This window comes from Diceros bicornis, unplaced genomic scaffold (genome assembly GCF_020826845.1).
Source record: "Diceros bicornis minor isolate mBicDic1 unplaced genomic scaffold, mDicBic1.mat.cur scaffold_92_ctg1, whole genome shotgun sequence".
Lineage (NCBI taxonomy): Eukaryota > Metazoa > Chordata > Mammalia > Perissodactyla > Rhinocerotidae > Diceros > Diceros bicornis.
The window spans coordinates 1,660,043-1,679,946 of record NW_026691812.1 but is presented as its reverse complement, the minus strand read 5'-3'; the positions used below and the strand labels follow the sequence as shown (position 1 = coordinate 1,679,946).

Below are 19,904 nucleotides of genomic sequence, written 5' to 3'. Positions count from 1 at the left end.
TTTCTGTCTCTCCTTTATTATGTTGAGGTACTTTCCTTCTATACCCATTTTATTCAGAGTTTTTATCGTAAATGGATGCTGTATCTTGTTAAATGCTTTCTCTGCATCTATTGAGATGATCATGTGATTTTTATTCTTCATTTTATAAATGTGTATTATGTTGATTGATTTGCGAATGTTGAACCATCCCTGCATACCTGGAATCAATCCCACTTGATCACGGTGTATAATCTTTTTAACGTATTGTATGAGATTTGCTAGTATTTTGTTGAGGATTTTTGCATCGATGTTCATCAGTGATATTGGCCTGTAATTTTCTTTTTTTGTGTTGTCCTTGTCTGGTTTTGGTATTAGGGTAATGTCGGCTTTGTAGAATGAGTTAGGGAGCTCCCCCCCCTCCTCCATTTTTTGGAACAGTTTGAGAAGGATAGGTATTAAGTCTTCTTTGAATGTTTGGTAGAATTCACCAGGGAAGCCGTCTGGTCCTGGACTTTTATTTTGGGGGAGGTTTTTAATTACTGTTTCCATCTCCTTACTGGTGATTGGTCTGTTCAAATTCTCTATTTCTTCTTGATCCAGTTTTGGAAGGTTGTATGATTCTAAGAATTTATCCATTTCTTCCAGATTGTTGAATTGGTTGGCATATAGCTTTTCATAGTATTCTCTTATAATCTTTTGTATTTCTGAGGTGTCTGTTGTAATTTCTCCTCTTTCATTTCTGATTTTACTTATTTGTGCCTTCTCTCTTTTTTTCTTGGTGAGTCTAGCTAAAGGTTTGTCAATTTTGTTTATCTTTTTAAAGAACGAGCTCTTGGTTTTATTAATTTTTTATATTTTTTTTTTAGTCTCTATTTCATTTATTTCTGCTCTGATTTTTATTATTTCCCTTCTTCCACTGATTTTGGACTTTGTTCTTCTTTTTCCAGTTTCTTTAGGTGCATTGTTAGATTGTTTATTTGAGATTTTTCTTGTTTGCTGAGATTAGCCTGTTTTGCTATAAACTTCCCTCTTAGAACTGCTTTTGCTGTATCCCATAAGTTCTGGCATGTCGTATTTTCATTTTCATTTCTCTCCAGGTATTTTTTGATTTCTTCTTTGATTTCGTCATTGACTCAATTGTTGTTCAGTAGCATTTTGTTTAATCTCCACGTATGTGTGGCTTTTCTGATTTTCTTCCTATAGTTGATTTCTAGTTTCATTCTGTTGTGGTCAGAAAAGATACTTGGTATTATTTCAATCTTCTTAAATTATGGAGACTTGTTTTGTGGCCTAATATGTGATCAGTCCTGGAGAATGTTCCATGTGCATTTGAAAAGAACGTGTATTCTTCGGTTTTTGGATGGAATGCTCTGTATATATCTACTAGGTCCCTCTGTTCTAGTGTGTCATTTAAGGCCAATGTTTCCCTATTGATCTTCTGTTTGGATGATCTATCCATTGGTGTAAGTGGACTGTTAAATTCCCCTACTATTATTGTGTTACTGTCTATTTCTCTTTTTATGTCTGTTAATAATTGCTTTATATATTTAGGTGGGTGCATAGATATTTAGAAGTGTTACATCCTCTTGTTGGATTGCTCCCTTGATCATTATGTAATGCCCTTCTTTGTCTCTTTTACAGTTTTTGTTTTAAAGTCTATTTTGTCTGATATGAGTATTGCTACCCCAACTTTCTTTTCATTGCCATTTGCGTGGAGTATCTTTTACCATCCCTTCACTTTCAGTTTGTGAGTGTCTTTAGGTCTGAAGTGTGTCTCTTGTATGCAGCATGTATATGGGTCTTGTTGTTTTATCCAATCAGCCACCCTATGCCTTTTAATTGGAGCATTTAGTCCATTGATGTTTAAAGCCTTACTATAAATTCTTTAAGGACATTGTATGATTAGTTAATCCTGTATATTTTCTACAAGACACTAACTTCATACTGGGAAAATTAAGGAATCAATTTCAGGAAAGTCGAATTTTGGTCTACATAAATTAGCTTTCATGACAATACTGAAAGTGATTTCTCTGTGTAGTGCAAGTGTGATTGAAAAAATGACAATTGCATCCTAGCTGTGTACGACATAGAATTCTTGTAAAGTTGTTCTTTGGTTTGTAATTGTAGTGTTGTTTCTCTGTCTTTTTGATTCACTGTCAATATCATTACTCAAAATAACAGCAATGAAACCAACCACATTCCCATTGGGCATAATTAAGTCTGCCATTGTAGTTTATGAACATGTTACAACAATGCCGTATCTTTTACTGTTGTGATTCATCAAGTACCTGTTTATAGCTCTGTCATTTCTTTCATTATATGTTAGCTTTTGAGTAAATTTCTGTCATTTATTCTACAGCCAAGACTAACCCAGTGAGGTAGTTTGGAAGCAACCATTCTTTCAGAACTGATAGCTTGGCTTTGTTCTAAGACATTAGTTGGTGACATTTTTGCAATAAATGTTTTATTACTCTTGAGTGATGTTGTTCAAGTTTGATTAAAAGTCAAGGACCCTGTCAAATAAAGAAGGCTTTCTGTGGGGCTGAAAATAGAGTGTGTTACCCAGGAAGCTTAAGATAAAGCATAAACTCTTTCGGAACAGATTAGAATCACGTTGTGTGAGTTAAAATCATGTGTTATATGAAAGTTACAAGAAGATAAGTGTGTCTGTTTGAATGAAATGTTTGAGGACAATCAGTCTAGTGTGTGTATATTCCACAAACTCATGTTTGTGTGAAATATAAGGTTTTAGAAACTTTGTAACAATTCTCCACAGTATACATGTCAGCAACACTACTGCCTATGGATAGAAGAGAGAATGAATTCAATAGCTTTGCCTCAGGTCAGCCACCTAACACAGAAGTTGGTGATTAAGAAAACATTTTTAACATCTTACCTTTAGGAAGGATCTGTGCTAATTTCCTCATTTTTCATATCATCTTTAGATGCTGCCCAAGATGATTAATTCAGGGCTGGAAATTTAACTATGTAATTTAAAGCCATAGAGGCAACCACTGGGCTAACTCAAATAAGTAGTATAAGGTGAAGGGGAGACAGATAGATGAAGTAAGGTAGGTGCCCTCTCCTCATCTCTCATGGTGAGGAAACGAGGGGAACTTTCAGGCCTTTATAAGTAAAGAGAGACAAATAAACATATTATGAAGAAGGTAACCAGTAAAATAACTGAAAATAAAAACTGTTGAAATACCTGTTTTTAGGAGTATGGGGCTAGAAGGTCAGATTTGAGAAAAAAGACCTTACCTTTTCACTCTTAACTTTCGTATTGTTTGAATTTATTTTTTCATGTGTATCTTGTATCTTTAGAAAACAAACTCTCCTTTGTGTTTCCATTCCCCATTCTCATGGTCTATACGTTTTATATTCACATGAAGCTTTACCCAAATCTCAAATCGCTTAAATCCTTCCATCTTTCGATAAGAATGAGCCATCTTGTATGACCTTCAGAGCATTTTCACTGGGTTTTGTGCCCATGCCAGTCGTCTGGGTGGGACCGTCTACACTGTGCCTACACTGGCAGTTTGAGGGCTTATTGGAATAAAATAGCTGTTATAGAATGTGATTCCAAAGGTTAGAACAAAGATCTTCATGCAAATGTAAGAAGAAGAGAACAATCAGAGTTGTTCAAAGATGGGATAAATTACTTCGAGAGGGGCTGAAGACCTGTCACTGGAAGGTTCGGCTTAGGGTCAGTGGCATTACCATCATTCATACAGTGGAAAGTGAGATAAAATTGTGGCTGAATTTCTGCCTTATCCAGGTACAAGGCACATGCAGGGAATCTTCTCTTTTTTTCTTTCAATATGTAGAAGAGGATGTAGTGAAGAGCCTCTAGGGTAGTGTTTCTCCATGTATCATCCATAGACCCCCTAAATGAGAATCAATGTGGAATGTTTGGAAGTTTCTGGGCCCCCAAATGTACATGTACATTCCTCAGAGCCTTTTGAGTCCTGGGAATCTTAACTTTTTTTTTTTTTTTTTTAATGTTTTAATGGTTTCTAACATTGTGAAATTTGGGGTTGTACATTTTTGTTTGTCCATCACCATATATATGACTCCCTTCACCCCTTGTGCCCACCCCCCACCCCCCACCCCCACCCCCACCCCCACCCCCACCGCCCCTGGTAACCACGGTCCAATTTTCTCTGTCCATGTGTTGGTTTATATTCCACATATGAGTGAGATCATACAGTGTTTGTCTTTCTCTTTCTGGCTTATTTCGCTTAACATAATACGCTCCAGGCCCATCCATGTTGTTGCAAATGGGACGATTTTGTCTTTTTTTATGGCCGAGTAGTATTCCATTGTATATATATACCACATTTTCTTAATCCAATCGTCAGTCGAGGGACACTTAGGTTGCTTCCACTTCTTGGCTATGGTGAATAATGCTGCAATGCACATAGGGGTGCATAAGCCTCTTTGGATTGTTGATTTCAGGTGCGTTGGATAGATTCCCAGTAGTGGGATGGCTGGATCATAGGGCATCTCTATTTTTAATTCTTTGAGGAATCTGCATACCGTTTTCCATAGAGGCTGCACCAATTTGCATTCCCACCAGCTGTGTACGAGGGTTCCTGTTTCTCCACATCCTCTCCAACATTTGTTGTTTTTTTGTCTTGGTGATTATGGCCATTCTAACGGGCGTGAGGTGGTATCTTAGTGTTGTTTTGATTTGCATTTCCCTGATGATTAGTGATGTTGAGCATCTTTTCATGTGCCTGTTGGCCATCTGTATATCTTCCTTGGAGAAGTGTCTGTTCATTTCCTCTGCCCATTTTTTGATCGGGTTGTTTGTTTTTTTGTTGTTCAATTGTGTGAGTTCTTTATATATTATGGAGATCAACCCCTTGTCTGATGTATGTTTTGCAAATATTCTCTCCCAGCTGGTTGGTTGTCTGTTCATCTTGATTCTGGTTTCATTTGTCTGTTCATCTTGATTCTGGTTTCATTTGTCTTATAAAAGCTCTTTAATCTGATAAAGTCCCACTTGTTTATTTTTTCTTTAGTTTCCCTAGTCTGGGTAGGCATGTCATCCGAAAAGATCTGGGAATCTTAACTTTTAATAAGCTCCCCCAGGTGGTTCTGGTGCCCGCTAAGGTGTGAGAGTCTGTGCGTGAAAAGCAGAAACACATACAAAATTTGTGCCAGATAAATATGCTTCAAGAATGTGGCTCTTACGTGACCATCACAATGTGTGCAATGAAATAGCGTCTGGGGAGGAGAAGGTCAATGCCAAGATTTAAAAAAAAATTGTGTCCATTGTGTTTTTATAGTTTTATCTCCTCTCTTCATTTGACGTTATTTTCCTTTCACTTCATGCTATAGCGGTAGTGATGAATGCTGATGACGCAATAGTTAATCTAACCCCAGGCATTCATTTTCAGGTAATTATTTGAAACCAGAACAGCACTTAACAGCACCGACTTACCTGTTTGGGAGATTAACTAATTAAAAGCTCAAGCAAGACAGGTTTTTTTTCCCTAAACTGGTTAAGAGGAAGGAAATTAAAAAAAAGAATATTTACCTTCTGGTACTTTTCTGCCACGATTTTATAGTCTTAAAATACGGAGGGTGTTTTTGATTTCTCTGTTTTGAAAAATAGGATGGCACATTCATATGAAATGGTGGGGGAGGCACAATTGCAAAATGAGTCATATGTATTTAGCCATATTTATTTAGAAAGATGCGGTAGATGGGGGCAATGTTTTAGACAAATTATCCAGATGATTAAGGGAAAACAAAGAAAAATTGTAAGTTTCATTAGCTAGGTATATTTTTTATACTGTCTCAAACCAATATACTTTGTGGACTGTAAATTTTAGTCCAAATTATCATTGGTCTAATAAGAGAGATTAATGAGCTGTATGCTATAGGACGAGTAATCACTCTATTGATGATTCAAAAAGAAATGCCACCATCTTGTTGTTGATACAGTGAGAGAAGATTTATTTTATTTCTTTTTTCTTTTTTTTTAGCTTGAGACAACCATCAAATCAAACCTCAGTATATTTTCCACAGTCTCACCCTTGGCCAGGTCAGTATTGAAAATGTGTCTTCCTGAGAGCCCTTGTTGCACTTGGGTGCCCGTTTACTTTTGACGCTGTGTAGAGATACATCAAAACCATCTTTTTTAAAGCAAAATCCATTTCAAACGAGTCTCCTATCTTTAAAAGTTTCCAGCCATCTTAACTGTCTAAGAAAAACTGAAATACCTGCTATGGACGGCAAGATTTTGGCTAAATTTCACAGATTATTAATCTTATGATGTTCACTCATATACTCCAGGTAGTTTGGTTGCACTTTCCCTTTTCAAATGCGCTTTTAAACTGTGTAATGTCGCTCCGCTGTCTCCGCAGAGCTGGCTGTGATATCGTTGTGTGTGAAATGATCCTGTTTATAGTTGGATGTCATCTTGTTAAATCTGGGACGTGATTAGGGGTTTTTCTGGTTTGAGAAACGTTACGATATTGTGACTATTGCCATTCATTATGTAGGTTATATCCCTTTTTTCTTTTCCTTTGAAATGAAAAGATGAGGGCTTTTAAAGTTATTCTTTAAGATGTTATGTGCTCTTTAGTAGAATCTGAAATGTAACTGTAATAAATATTCATCTGATCTACAGGACTTGCACACGGAGCTTATCACCATTTCAATTTCAAGCTTTCATTATATGCCGTTAGCACTGTCACATTGGACTGGCTCATTTTTCGCCCTTTGATAGTGACAACAAAAGATCTAGACCGGTTTTATATTTTGTAGTTATGTTCAGGCTTAGTAAAAAATCTTATAATATTCATTAATTCACGCATGCTTGTCTCATGGGGTAAGGTAACCGTATCATTTGCTTCAGTTCTCTTCCTTTTCTTGTTCAAATTCTGAAGCTCTTCTATTTCTAAATTCATTTTCTTTGGTACATCCAATTCTCTCCAGTACTCCCAGGAACAGCTGTGGGTGGTGATGGGCGATGTGTGGAGATAGTAATTCCACGCTCTGCACATCCCCCCGAGCAGCCTTATAAAACACGGGAAAGTACAGGAGAACTCTGTGGCAGATGGACTTTCAAATAGTATTCACCAAAATCTTTCCCTCTCATATCAAGAAACTTGAGCTATATACCCTACTTAGTATGCTGACATTTCACGGTTGACATCCTCATATATTTTCCCTTTCACTTGATGGGCAGGGATGGGAATAGGGGTGCCCTTTTCAAACAAAACAAGCTTTCGTTTTTAGCATCTGTGAGTGTTGACTACAACAAATCTATTTGGCTGAATTCTACTTGTTTTCTAAATTCCTATGCTGTACACCTAATGAAGTGACTGCCAAGTGTTGGAAAAATGCTAGATAGTTCTCTAAGTGTTCCTTACCAGCTTGGCTCAACAATTGCAATATTCAAATATATATTTAGTTTAGAAATTGTTAAGAAAGGAATTTTATGCCATCTTTCCTTTCTTTTTCTCTCCAATAGTTGAGTATTTGTTTTATTGATTTAAAAACGTCACAGAAATTGGTGCTAAAAGAACTGTCGAACAGTCTGATGATATCAGATACCATGTTTAAAAAATCTTGACCTTGGAAAGCATTATCTAGTTTAATTTAGGTCCTGTGCTTTGAACTTATTTTTACTTTGTACTCAGGAATAATTAGATGACCAAGCAGTTTTCCCAAATAGAAAAAATGTTTTGCCAAAGAGATAGGGAATTGCACCTACATTTTCATCTTCTTTACACAAGGCAGTTTCAAATATCAAAAACTTTCAGCAGAAATATCACATCCTTGTTCTCAGTCCTGCAGTAAATTTGGTTACGGAAAATTTAATACAGTCTGTGTGGAGAGTCTGGAGATAAGTAAGTGTGTTGTTTCCTCTTGGGTAACTCTAAATTGTTTTCTTTAAACTTGTGATTTAGCAGGTAATCCTCTAGGTGAACCTTGGCAATCTGGTTACACTGTGACGCCAGGCCCTCTGAAAACAGCAGGTGATTGGCTAGCTGCCTCACCATGTCCAGCTCTGGGCCTGGGGGAAAGAGACATGTGAACGTTTATGATGAATTTTAGTGTGAGGTTTATTTAGATCGGAAAGTAACCATGAATGGTCATAAGAGAAGTTTGGGGTTTAGGACCCATTAGTGAGTGGCAGTTTCGAAAATTTCACTTGTACAGGTAACCCCTGGTACCACCTCTCCTGCTTATTTGAAGGGGAGACAAATGCTTATGAAAGATTTAAGATTAACCTGTAGAAACAGAAAAATCTGTCCTCTGAGAAATAGAAAAGAATCTGTGATAGGCAAGGGTTCAAAACCAATGACCCTAACCATTTTGTGGCAGTAGAAAGTGGGCTTTGTTAGAAGTGATTGGGCACAGCAGGGGCAGGTTGTTATTTGTAAGAGTAGCTAACAGTTTTAGGTTCACAATTATATGCCAGACGCTGGCTCAGATGCTTCGTGTGTATAATCACATTTTATCCTTTTAACTACGTAAGGTAGAAGCTATTATTTCTTTTGTTACACTAGTGAGAGAATTGAGACTCAGAAAGATAATTGTAGAAGACAGAGTGATGGTTCCCCCAAATATGTGGTTTCCCCACATCCTAATCCCTGGAACTCATGAATATGTTGTTTTCCCAGGAAAATGAGGCTTTTCAGATGTGATTAAGGTTGAGGGCCTTGGGATCATCCTGGCTTATCTGGATGGGTCCATCCTCATCACATGAATCCTTAAAAGGGGGAGCACTTTTCCTGGCTGTGGTCAAAGATGCAGATGTGATGATAGAAGAGGGGTCAGAGAGATGAGAAATTATGGCTTTGAAGATGGAAGAAGGAGGCCATAAGCCAAGGAATTCAGGCACCCTATAGAAATTGGAGAATGCAAGGAAACACATTCTCCCCTAGAGACTTCAGACAGTGTCTTAGTTCATTTAGGCTGCTATAACAAAATACCACAGGCTGGGTGGCTTATAAATGACAGAAATGTATTTCTTATTCTTCTGAAGGCTGGAAGTCCAAGATCAGGGTGCCAGCATGGTCAAGTGAGGGGCCTGTTCCAGGTTCCAGACTTCTTGTTGTATCCTCATATGGCAGAAGAGTCTAGAGAGCTCTGTGGGGTTTCTTTTATAACAGCACTAGTCCTATTTATAAGGGCTTCACTCACATGATCTAAGCACCTCCCAAAAGCTCTGCCTCATTGATTGCATCACATTGGGCATTAGAATTTCCATATATGAATTTTGGGAGGACACAAACGTTCAGACCTTAGCAGAAAGGAACAGAGCATTGCAAATATCTTGATTTTAGTACAATGAGACCCATGTCAGACTTATAACCCCAAGAACTGTAAGATAATAAATTAGTGTTGTTTTAAGCCACTATATTTATAGTAATTTGTTATAACAACAGTAGAAAATTAAGACAGTAAGGTTATTTGTATTTATAGAAGGCCTGAGAAAGCCTCAGAATCCTTAGCAGGGCTGACAGAATGCATTTCTCTTCTGAAGCCAGTCAGTAAAGACTAGAGGAGGTGACTGCTACTACAGATGTGAAGAGAGCAACTCAATACTTGAAGAAACAATGAAAAATCAAGGAAACATGACACCACAAAAGGATCCCAATAATTTTCCAGTAACCAATCCCAAAGACATGAGTATCTGCAATTTATCTGACAAAAAAATAAAAATAGCTGGGTTAAGAAAGCTCCGTGAACCCCAAAAAAACCCAGAAACACAAAACACAGAAAGACAATTTGACAAAATTAGGAAAACAATAGGGGAACAAAATGAGAAGTTTAACAAAGATAAAAAGAATAAAGAAGAACCAAACAGAAATTCTGGAGCTGAAGAATATAATGAATGAAATGAAAAATACATTACGAAACATTAATAACAGAATGGATCAAGCATAAGAAAGAGTCTGCAAAATAAAAGACAGAAGCTTTGAAATTATCCAGTCACAGGAGAACAAAGAAAAAGGATGAAAAAGAGTGCAGAAGGCCTGTGGAAACATTGGGTACCATCAAGACAAGCAATCTGCAAATTATGGGACTCTTAGAAGGAGAGGAGAGGGAGCAGGGCATGGAAAGCTTATTTAAAGAAATAATGGCTGAGAACATCCTAAATTTGGGGATAGATTTGGATATCCAAGTTCATGAAGCTTATTGGTCCTCAAAAAAACTAAACGTTAAGAGATCTTCTCCAAGATACATTATAATAAAACTGTCAAAAATAAAAGACAGAGAAAATCTTAGAGGCAACAGGAGAAAAGAAGCTTGTCACTTACATGAGAATCCCCATAAGACTATCAGTAGATTTCTCAGCAGAAACCTTATAGGCCAGGAGAGAGTAGGATGATATATTGAAAGTACTGAAAGAAAAAAACTGCCAACAAAGAATACTTTATCTCACAAAGTGGTCCTATGAACCTAATGAATACTTAATATAAGAGGAAAATTGTGACTTCAAAAACATAAAAAGAGGGAAGAGTAACAGAGTAGAGTTTTTGTATGTGATCAAAGTTAAATTGTTATCAGCATAAAATAGACTTTTAGGTCTATAAGGTATTTTATGTAAGCCTCATGGTAACCACAAAGCAAAACCTACAATGGATTCACAAAAGGTGAAGAGAATCAATGTATACCACTATGGAAAATCATCAATTCACAAAGGAATACAGCAAGAGAGAAAGAAAGGAACAAGGGAAATACAAAACAGCCAAAAAACAATTAATAAGATGACATTAGTATGTCCTTATCTATCAGTAATTATTCTAAATGTAAGGGATTAAATTATCCAATCAAAAGGCATAGAGTTGGGGCCGGTTCCGTGGCTTAGCGGTTAAGTGCACGCGCTCTGCTAGTGGTGGCCCAGGTTCGGATCCCGGGCGGGCACCCACGCACCGCTTCTCCGGCCATACTGAGGCAGCGGCGTCCCACATACAGCAACTAGAAGGATGTGCAACTATGACATACAACTATCTACTGGGGCTTTGGGGAAAAAAAGGAGGAGGACTGGCAATAGATGTTAGCTCAGAGCCAGTCTTCCTCGGCAAAAAAGAGGAGGACTGGCATGAATGTTAGCTCAGGGCTGATCTTCCTTGGGAAAAAAAAAAAAAGGCATAGAATTGCTGAATGGGTAAAAAAACAAGATCCTACTATATGCTGCCTACAAGAGACTAACTTCAGAATTAAGGACACACATAGGCTCAAAGTGAAGAGATGGAAAGATATTCCATGCAAGTGGAAACCAAAAGGGAGCAGAGGTAACTATATTTATATCCAACAAAATAGACTTTAAGACAAAGATTGTAATAAGAGACAAAGAAGGTCATTATATAATGACAAATGGGTCAGATTATCAACAGGATATAACAATTATGAATATGTATATATACATCCACCATTGGAGCACCTAAACATATTAAGCAAATACTAACAGATCTGAAGGGAGAAATGGACAACAAGACGGTAATACTAAGGGATTTCAATACCCTGCTTTCAACAATGGGTAGATTATCCAGAGAGAAAATTGACGACGAAATGTTGGACTTGAACTATCTTTTAGATCAAATGGACTTAACAGACATATACAGGACATTCCTTCCCACAGCAGCAGAATACACATTCTTCTAAAGCACACATGGAACATCTCCAGGGTAGGTCACATGTTAGATCACAAAACAAGTCTTATCATTTAAAAAGATCAAAATCATACCAAGTATTTTTCCTGACCACAAAGGTTTGAAACTAGAAATCAATACCAGTAGGAAAACTGTAAAATTCACAAATATGTGGAGGTTAAACAATACACTCCTGAACAACCAATGGGTCAAAGATGAAATAAAAAAATATATTGAAACAAACAAAAATGGAATAACAATATATCAAAATTTATTCCCATAAATTTTGCAGCAAAAATTTAAAAAAAAAATTGCAGCAAAAGCAATTCTAAGATGGAAATTCATAGTGATGAATGACTATGTTAAGAAAAAATAAATATTTCAAATAAACAACCTAACATCACACCTCAAGGAACTAGAAAAACAACAACAAACTAAGCCAACAGTTAGCAGAAGGAAGGAAATAACAAAGATTAGGGCAGTAATAAATGAAATAGAGAGCAGAAAAACAATAGAAAAGATCAACAAAACTAAGAACTAGTTTTTTAAAAAGATGAACAAAATTGATAAACCTGTAGCTAGACTCATCAAAAAAAGAGAAGACTCACTAAATAAAACTAGAAACAAACAAGGAGATATAAAATATGATACCACAGAAATACAAAGGATCATAAGAGACTACTTGGAACAATTATATGCTAAGAAATTGGATAATGTAGGAGAAGTGGACACATTCCCCAAACATGCAACCTACCTGGACTGAATCATAAAGAAATAGAAAATCTGAACAGACCAGTAATAAGTAAAGAGATTGAATCAGTAACCAAAAATCCTCCCAACAAAGAAAATTCTTGAGCCAGATGGTTTCACTGGTGAGTTCTACTAAACATTTACAGAAGAATTAATGCAATCCTTCTCAAACTCTTCCCAAAAATCGAAGAGGAGGGAACCCTCTCAAACTCATTTTACGAGGCTACCATTACCCTGATACCAAAGCCAGATGAGGACACTTCAAAAAAAGAAAACTATATTCCTGATGAATATAAATGCAAAATTTTTTATCAAAATACTAGCAAACTGAATTCAACAGCATATTAAAAGGATCATACACAATGATCAAGTAGGCTTTATCCCTAAGATACAAGGATGGTTCGACATATGCAAATTAATAAATTTGATACACCACATTAATAGAATGAAAGCCAAAAATCATATGATCATCTCAATAGATGCAGAAAAAGCATTTGAAAGAATTCAACATCTTTCATGATAAAAACTATCAACAAATTGGGAATAGAAGGAACATACCTCAACATAATAAAGGCCATATATGACAAACCCATAACTAACATCATACTCGACAGTGAAAGGCCAAAAGCTTTTCCTCTAAGATCAGAAACAAGACGAGTGCCCCCTCTCACCATTGCTATTCAACTAGTACTGGAAGTCCTAGCCAGAGCAATCAGCAGATAAAGAAATAAAAGGCATCCAAGTCAGAAAAGAAGAAGTAAAATTGTTTCTGCTGGCAGATGACATGATCTGATATATAGAAAACTCTAAAGACTCCACCAAATAGCTGTTAGAACTAATAAATAAATTCAGTAAGGTTGCAGGATAGAAAATCAACACACAAAAAATGCATTTCTATACACTAACAATGAACTATCTGAAAAATAAATTTTAAAAAATCCGATTTACAGTTGCATCATAAACAATAAAACACTTAGCAATAAATTTAACCAAGGAAGTGAAAGATCTGCCCACTGAAAACTGTAAGACTTTGATGAAAGAAATTTCAAAAGACACAAATAAATGTGAATTTACCCCATGTTCATGGATCGGTAGAATTAATATGTTAAAATGTCCATACTACTCAAAGCAATATACAGATTCAATGCAATCCCTATCAAAATTCTAATAGCAGTTTTCACAGAAATAGAACAAACAATTCTAAAATTCATATGGAATCACAAAAGACCCTGAATAGCCAAAGCAATCCTAAGAAGAACAAAGCTGGAGGCATCCCATTTCCTAATTTCAAACTGTATTCCAAAACTATGGTAATCAAAACAGTATGAAACAGGGGCTGGCCCCATGGCTAGTGGTTAAGTTCAGCGTGCTCTGCTTTGGTGGCCCGAATTCGGTTCCCAGGTGCAGACCTGCACAGCTCATTGGTGGCCATGATGTGGAGGCATCCCCCATGCAAAATAGAGGAAGATTGGTACAGATGTTAGCTCAGGGTGAATCTTTCTCAAGCAAAAAGGGGAAGATTGGCAACAGATGTTAGCTCAGGGCGAGTCTTCCTCTGCAAAACAAAAACAAAACAGTATGAAACTGGTATAAAAATAGACACATAGACCAACGGAACAGAACAGAGAGCCCAGAAACAAACTATCTCATATGTGATCAACCATATTTGACAAGGGAGCCAAGAATACTCGATAGGGAAAGAATAGTCTCTTCATTAATCAGTGTTGTGAAAACTGGATAATCACATGCAGAAGACTGATACTGGACCCCTATCTTACATCACTCAAAAAAAATTAACTCAAAAGAAAGACTTAAACATGAGACCTGAAACCTAAATCTCCTAGAATAAAACAGGGAAAAAGTTCCTTTATGTTGGTCTTGGCAAAAATTTTTGGTTATGACAACAAAAGCACAAACAACAAAAGCAGAAATTAGTAAGTGGGACTACCTTAAACTAAAAAGCTTCTGCACAGCAAATGAAATAATTAACAAAATGAAAATACAACCTATTGATTGGGAGAAAATATTTACAAACCCTCTATGTAATATGGGGTTAATATCCAAAATATGTAAGAAACTCCTAAACTCAATAGCAAAAAAACAACAATCTGATTAAAAGGTAAGCAGGGGACTTGAATAGACATTTTTCCAAAGAAGACATACAAATAGCTAACAGGGACACAAAAAGATGCTCAACATCACTAATCATCAGAGAAATGCATGTCAAACCACAGTGAGATATCACCTCACATCTGTTAGAATGACTATAATGAAAAAGATAAGAGATAAGTGTTAGTGAGGATGTGGAGAAAAGGGAACCCTCTGGCACTCTTGGTGGGGATGTCAGCTGGCACAGCCACTGTGGAAAACAGTATGTAGGTTCCTCAAAAAATCCTAAATAGAAGTACTATATGTTCCAACAATCCCGCTTCTCTTGATTTATGGCCAAAGCTAATGAAATCAGGATCTTGAAGAGATATCTGTATTCTTATGTTCCTTGCAGTATTATTCCCAATAGCCAAGACATGATACCAACCTAAGTGTCCATCTACCAATGAATGGGTAAAGAAGATGTGGCATATATATATATATGTAATGAGATATTTTATATATAATATATAAATAATATATAATATAATATATATAAATATAGATATATTTATATGTAATGGGATATTATTCAGCCATGAGAAAGAAAGATTTCTGCCATTTGTGAAAACATGGATGGAACTTGAGGGCTTTATGGTAAGTGAAATATCAGACGAAGGAAGACAAATTCTGCATGATCTCACCTGTATGTGAAATATAAAAAAAACAAACTCAGAGCAGAGAGTAGAATGGTGGCTGCCAGGGGCTGGGGGATGGGGAAAATGGGGAGATGTTGGTCCAAGTGTACAAACTTCCAGTTATAAGATGAATGGTTCTGGGGATATGATGTACATCATAGTGACTATAATTAACAATTTTATATTATATACTTGAAAGTTTCTGTGAGAGTAGATCTTAAATGTTCTTACCTCTAAAATAAAAGGATAATTACGTGAGGTCATAGAGACGTTAACTAACCCTATTGTGGTAATCATTTTGCAAATTATACGTGTATCAAATCATCACATGGAACACCTTAAATGAATACAATGTTATATGTCAATTATATTTCAATAAAGCTGGAAAAAAGATTTGTTGAATAAACAATCAAATAAATAAATAAATAAAAGACATTGTTACAAGGGGGATAAAAACGTTTAATGAGTGCCTGCTGTATGCCAGGCATGGGGCTTGGTGCTGGGTAGGTGGTATGATACATTGACATACAAAACAGTCATGGTTCTTGCCTTTTTGAAATATTCTTTTGTTGAAGACATTAAAAAAATATGAAAACAAGGAAGTGGACCACTAAATATCATCATTACAATTGTGATAAGTTATGGGGCATATAAATGTATGAATTATGAAAGAATAAGATAGTAACTGTGATGAACTTCCTTTAAATGGTTCGGGAAGTCTTCTCTGAAGACGTAATGTTTATATGGAGACTGTGTTTAAACTGAGAAGCACAGAAAAAGCCAGCCCTTAGGAAACTGGAAAGAGTGTTAGGCATAGAGTGGGGCCTGTGCTAATATCCCAAGGAAGGAGACAGCTGGTTAGTGTGCTCATAGAACTGGGAAAAGGCCCTAGTAACTGGAGGAGAGTGAGCTGGAAAGAAGACGCAAGATGAGGTTGAAGTCATGAGCCAGATCAGGCGGAGCTTTGCAGGCCACGCATAGGAGTGTGGATTTTATTGTAGCCACGTAGCCACTAGAAGAAGCCATAAAAGAGTTTGTAAAGCAAGGAATGATTTGAATTGACTTATGCCTTACGAAAATTTGATATGCAGAGAATGGATTGGAGAGGACATGAGTTGAAGCCGGGAGATGAAGACGACTGTAATCCATGACACAACAGATACCCACTCCTCCTTCCTGGTCTGCTCAAGTTTAGTGAATGTCTCCTCCTGAAAGAGATTATGCACGATCATTTTCTCTAGAAAAATGCAGAGGGGCTGCATTACACCTGCATTATCTTTTTTTTTTTTTTTTTTGTGAGGAAGATCAGCCCTGAGCTAACATCCATGCCAATCCTCCTCTATTTGCTAAGGAAGACCGGCCCTGAGCTAACATGTATTGCCGATCCTCCTTTTTTTTTTTTCTTTCCCTTTTTCTCCCCAAAGCCCCAGTAGATAGTTGTATGTTATAGTTGCACATCCTGCTAGTTGCCGTATGTGGGATGCTGCCTCAGCATGGCTGGACAAGCGGTGGGTCGGTGCGCGCCCGGGATCCGAACCCGGGCCGTCAGTAGCAGAGCGTGGGACTTAACCGCTAAGCCACGGGGTGGCCCCCACCTGCATTATCTTTTAGTCAAGATTCCAACTGCCAAAATATGAACTCCTTAAATGACTGGACATAAACAACAAAGATTTCTGTCAGCCTTGATATCATACTAAAATTTACCTTCTCTGCATAGACATTTGCATATTTTTTCCCAAAATTTGGTTGTGTGATTTGGGGGCAAGTATTAATCTAATCTGTGAGTTGGAAAGCTACCATATGGAGAAATAACTTCTTCAGTATCACAGCTTATATGAGAGCTGTTTTAAATATCTTCTTCTGACTCTTATTATAAAATTCGGGATAAATAGCCAAGTTTATTAGGTATGAAATTGTGTCTGCTACAGATCTAATGTTTCTACATATTCCTGTTACCTCAGATGATGAACTCACCTCTATATAAGAAGCTCTATTTTGCTCTGAAGATATTACATGAAATTCAAAAGATGCCAAAAATATAAGCGAATGCAAGTTCTAATTTCGTTTTTGAGTTAAAAAACCATCACTAGTGCCAAACTCGACAATAATGACAAGCTAAGTCTTTATACAGAAGAAAAAAAATTCTTTAGGAAATTAAAAAGCTAATCATCTTACAACAATAAACACTTACCCACATTGTTTATACATAGTATTCTGCTTGTTAAAGAGATTTTAAGAGTCTACATTAGTGTGTAGAGTTAGTGCAGTGTTGGTGAATTAGAGTTGCTAACTACTTGAATTGCCAACTGTGCATTTTGGTAGATTTTTGCCTTGAATGCTAATGTGGTCTTTTAAGTATCATTTTGATGAATTTTATTGTTACATTAGACACAGTCTGGTTTTTCCAATCAGTCACGTCCGCTTCATCGTCAACATTAAATATGACCAGAGGTAAACATTATTGAAAACTGTGCCTCTAACTGCTGTTTTACAACGGCGTAATTTTGTTTTTATTTCCTTTGATTTTATGCTGATATGGGTTTCAGCAGTATTTGCCTGCAGCCTCTTTCAACCTTTCTTTTTAATTAAAAAGCCTAATTGGGAGTAATAAAACTTCCAATTAAGCCTTTTAAATAAAAATTGAAAGCTGAAAGTGGCTGTGGCTGCAGATAGAGGCCTGTGCTGACATTTTCATTACTGCAATACAATTTGTGTTTCCAGGTGCAACTTGAGACCTGTTGAGTTAGGAGATGTGGACTTTGAGAGAGATACTCAAACAGATCATTATTTGGTTAAACATCCATGTTTTTTTGAGGGGTGTTGTTTTCTGAGGCAGAAAGGATACTGAAAGGGAGCTGAAATCAATCATCATCCTGGACGGTTCATTCGATAAGAATTTCAGTAATATTGCACTTTTAACAAAAAAAAGTAAGAGATTCTAGTATTCGAATAAAAAGGTAAAATATTTTAGCTTATTTGTTATTTTCATTTAGGTATAAAATAATCTAAAAGATTTTGGCTTGCTTTATTTTCTTTCATGTCTTGCATTAGAGAAATGTACTAGAAAAAGCCTGCAATGGAGTCTAGGATTACACAGTGTCTAATCGGACAGATTGGAGCATAATTTGCTGATCCTTATATACTAATTGAATAATAAAAGACTCAAACTTTTTATACTATTTGAAATGTGTGACTTCCTCCAATTTTCTTGTTTATATATCAAACTTTAATTCCTGTTAGCCTGTAGTATCATATATGCTTGGGGGCAGGAGGGAGGGATATGGTTGGGAGTTGGATCAGGCAGGAGGGGTATTTTAGCTTTGCTTCATCATTGGCTCTTAGTTGATTTCATGTAATTTGGAAAGGTTAAAGGAGGGAAACTTTCTATGTCTCAATGTCTCAGTTAAGTAAAATATTATTTTAATTCAAATTTTTATCTTTTTAAATCTATGGTCACTATTTATGCCTATTTTTAAAATTCAGTTTTGTTGTTTATTTTCTTATACAGGTAGCACTTGCTGCTTACAGAAAAATTGGAATGTATTAAAAATAAAAATAATACATAATTTTACCTCAAATCACAGTTAACATATTTGGTATATTTTTGTCCAGTTTTTTTCGTTTAATGCATTCTTTCTACATACAGGCCTACACACATAGGCGAAAATAATATAACTGGGATTATATTATTATAATGTTCTATTTATTCCTTTTTTTCACTTAATATTGTATCTAAGCATTTCCCATTTTTAAAAGACATATATGTCTATCCTAATTTATTTGACCAGTTTCCAATTTTTGGACATTTGGGATTGAAAGGCTGAATACCATAGCAGGTTAGAGCTTGAATTTTGGAGTCATGCTGTCTGGATTCAATTCTTGGTTCCAAAATCTACGAGCTATGTGATCTCAGGCAATTTCCTTTTCTGAGCTCTTTTTTCCCTCCTGCATAAAGTGCAGAAAAGCATATTATGCATCTCAGGGATAGATATGAAGATTATATGGGTTATCTATGTAAAAGTGCCGTGGCGCATAGTAAACACTACATAAGTATTAACCGTTATTATTTCTAATTATTTTCCATTTTCAATAATCTATGCATTTCAAATAATCTAATAATATTTTTACTTGGTTAGATTTGGCAAAATTAACTCATTCTTTGTTATCTTTAGTCGTACTAGATCAGATGCTTCTAGAAAGATTTATTTAGGTCTTTGATTATTCTCAGGAAAGTTTGGGAGCTTCCTTCCTATGGGACCACATATTTATTGTTAGGATTATTCTCAGATATTTTATATTGTTTTTGATAGCTATTATAAGTGAAATCTTTCTTCTCCATTGCACTTTTCAATATGCTTGTTATTTGTTTGCCAGTTGTTGATCTTTAGATATCTATCCACTGAAAATTTGCTATACTTTTAGTAATAATTGAAACTACATATTACTTTAATACATAAGGGGTATCTCAGTAAAATTGTTTCCAAGCTTTTTCAAAAATTTATATTTTGATAGATTTTTTTCTTTTCTTACCTGAATATTATTCTATTTAGGTTGCTGTTTTTCTTTGAGTAAATTTTGTAATTTAATATTTTTTTTTGCAGAAAATTATCTATTTCACAAATTTCTTTTCAAATATCTTAACATATAATTTTGCATTTAATTCACTGGTAATTTAAAATAACAGCCCTTTTATTTATTAGCAGATCCCTTTTTCCATGTTTAAGTTATTTACTTCAATCTTTTATTCTTGAGCAGATTTTCTAGA

At 35.9% G+C, this 19,904-nt stretch overlaps 1 long non-coding RNA gene across 1 annotated transcript in view; it reads left to right on the top strand.

Moving 5' to 3' along the window:
- The first annotated feature begins 5,944 nt into the window (after positions 1-5,944).
- Positions 5,945-19,904, top strand: part of LOC131403842 (uncharacterized) — a 45,627-nt gene continuing 31,667 nt past the window's right edge. The window contains exon 1 of the long non-coding RNA XR_009219565.1: positions 5,945-6,034. This is a non-coding gene — a long non-coding RNA (uncharacterized LOC131403842). The remainder of the gene's footprint in view (positions 6,035-19,904) is intronic.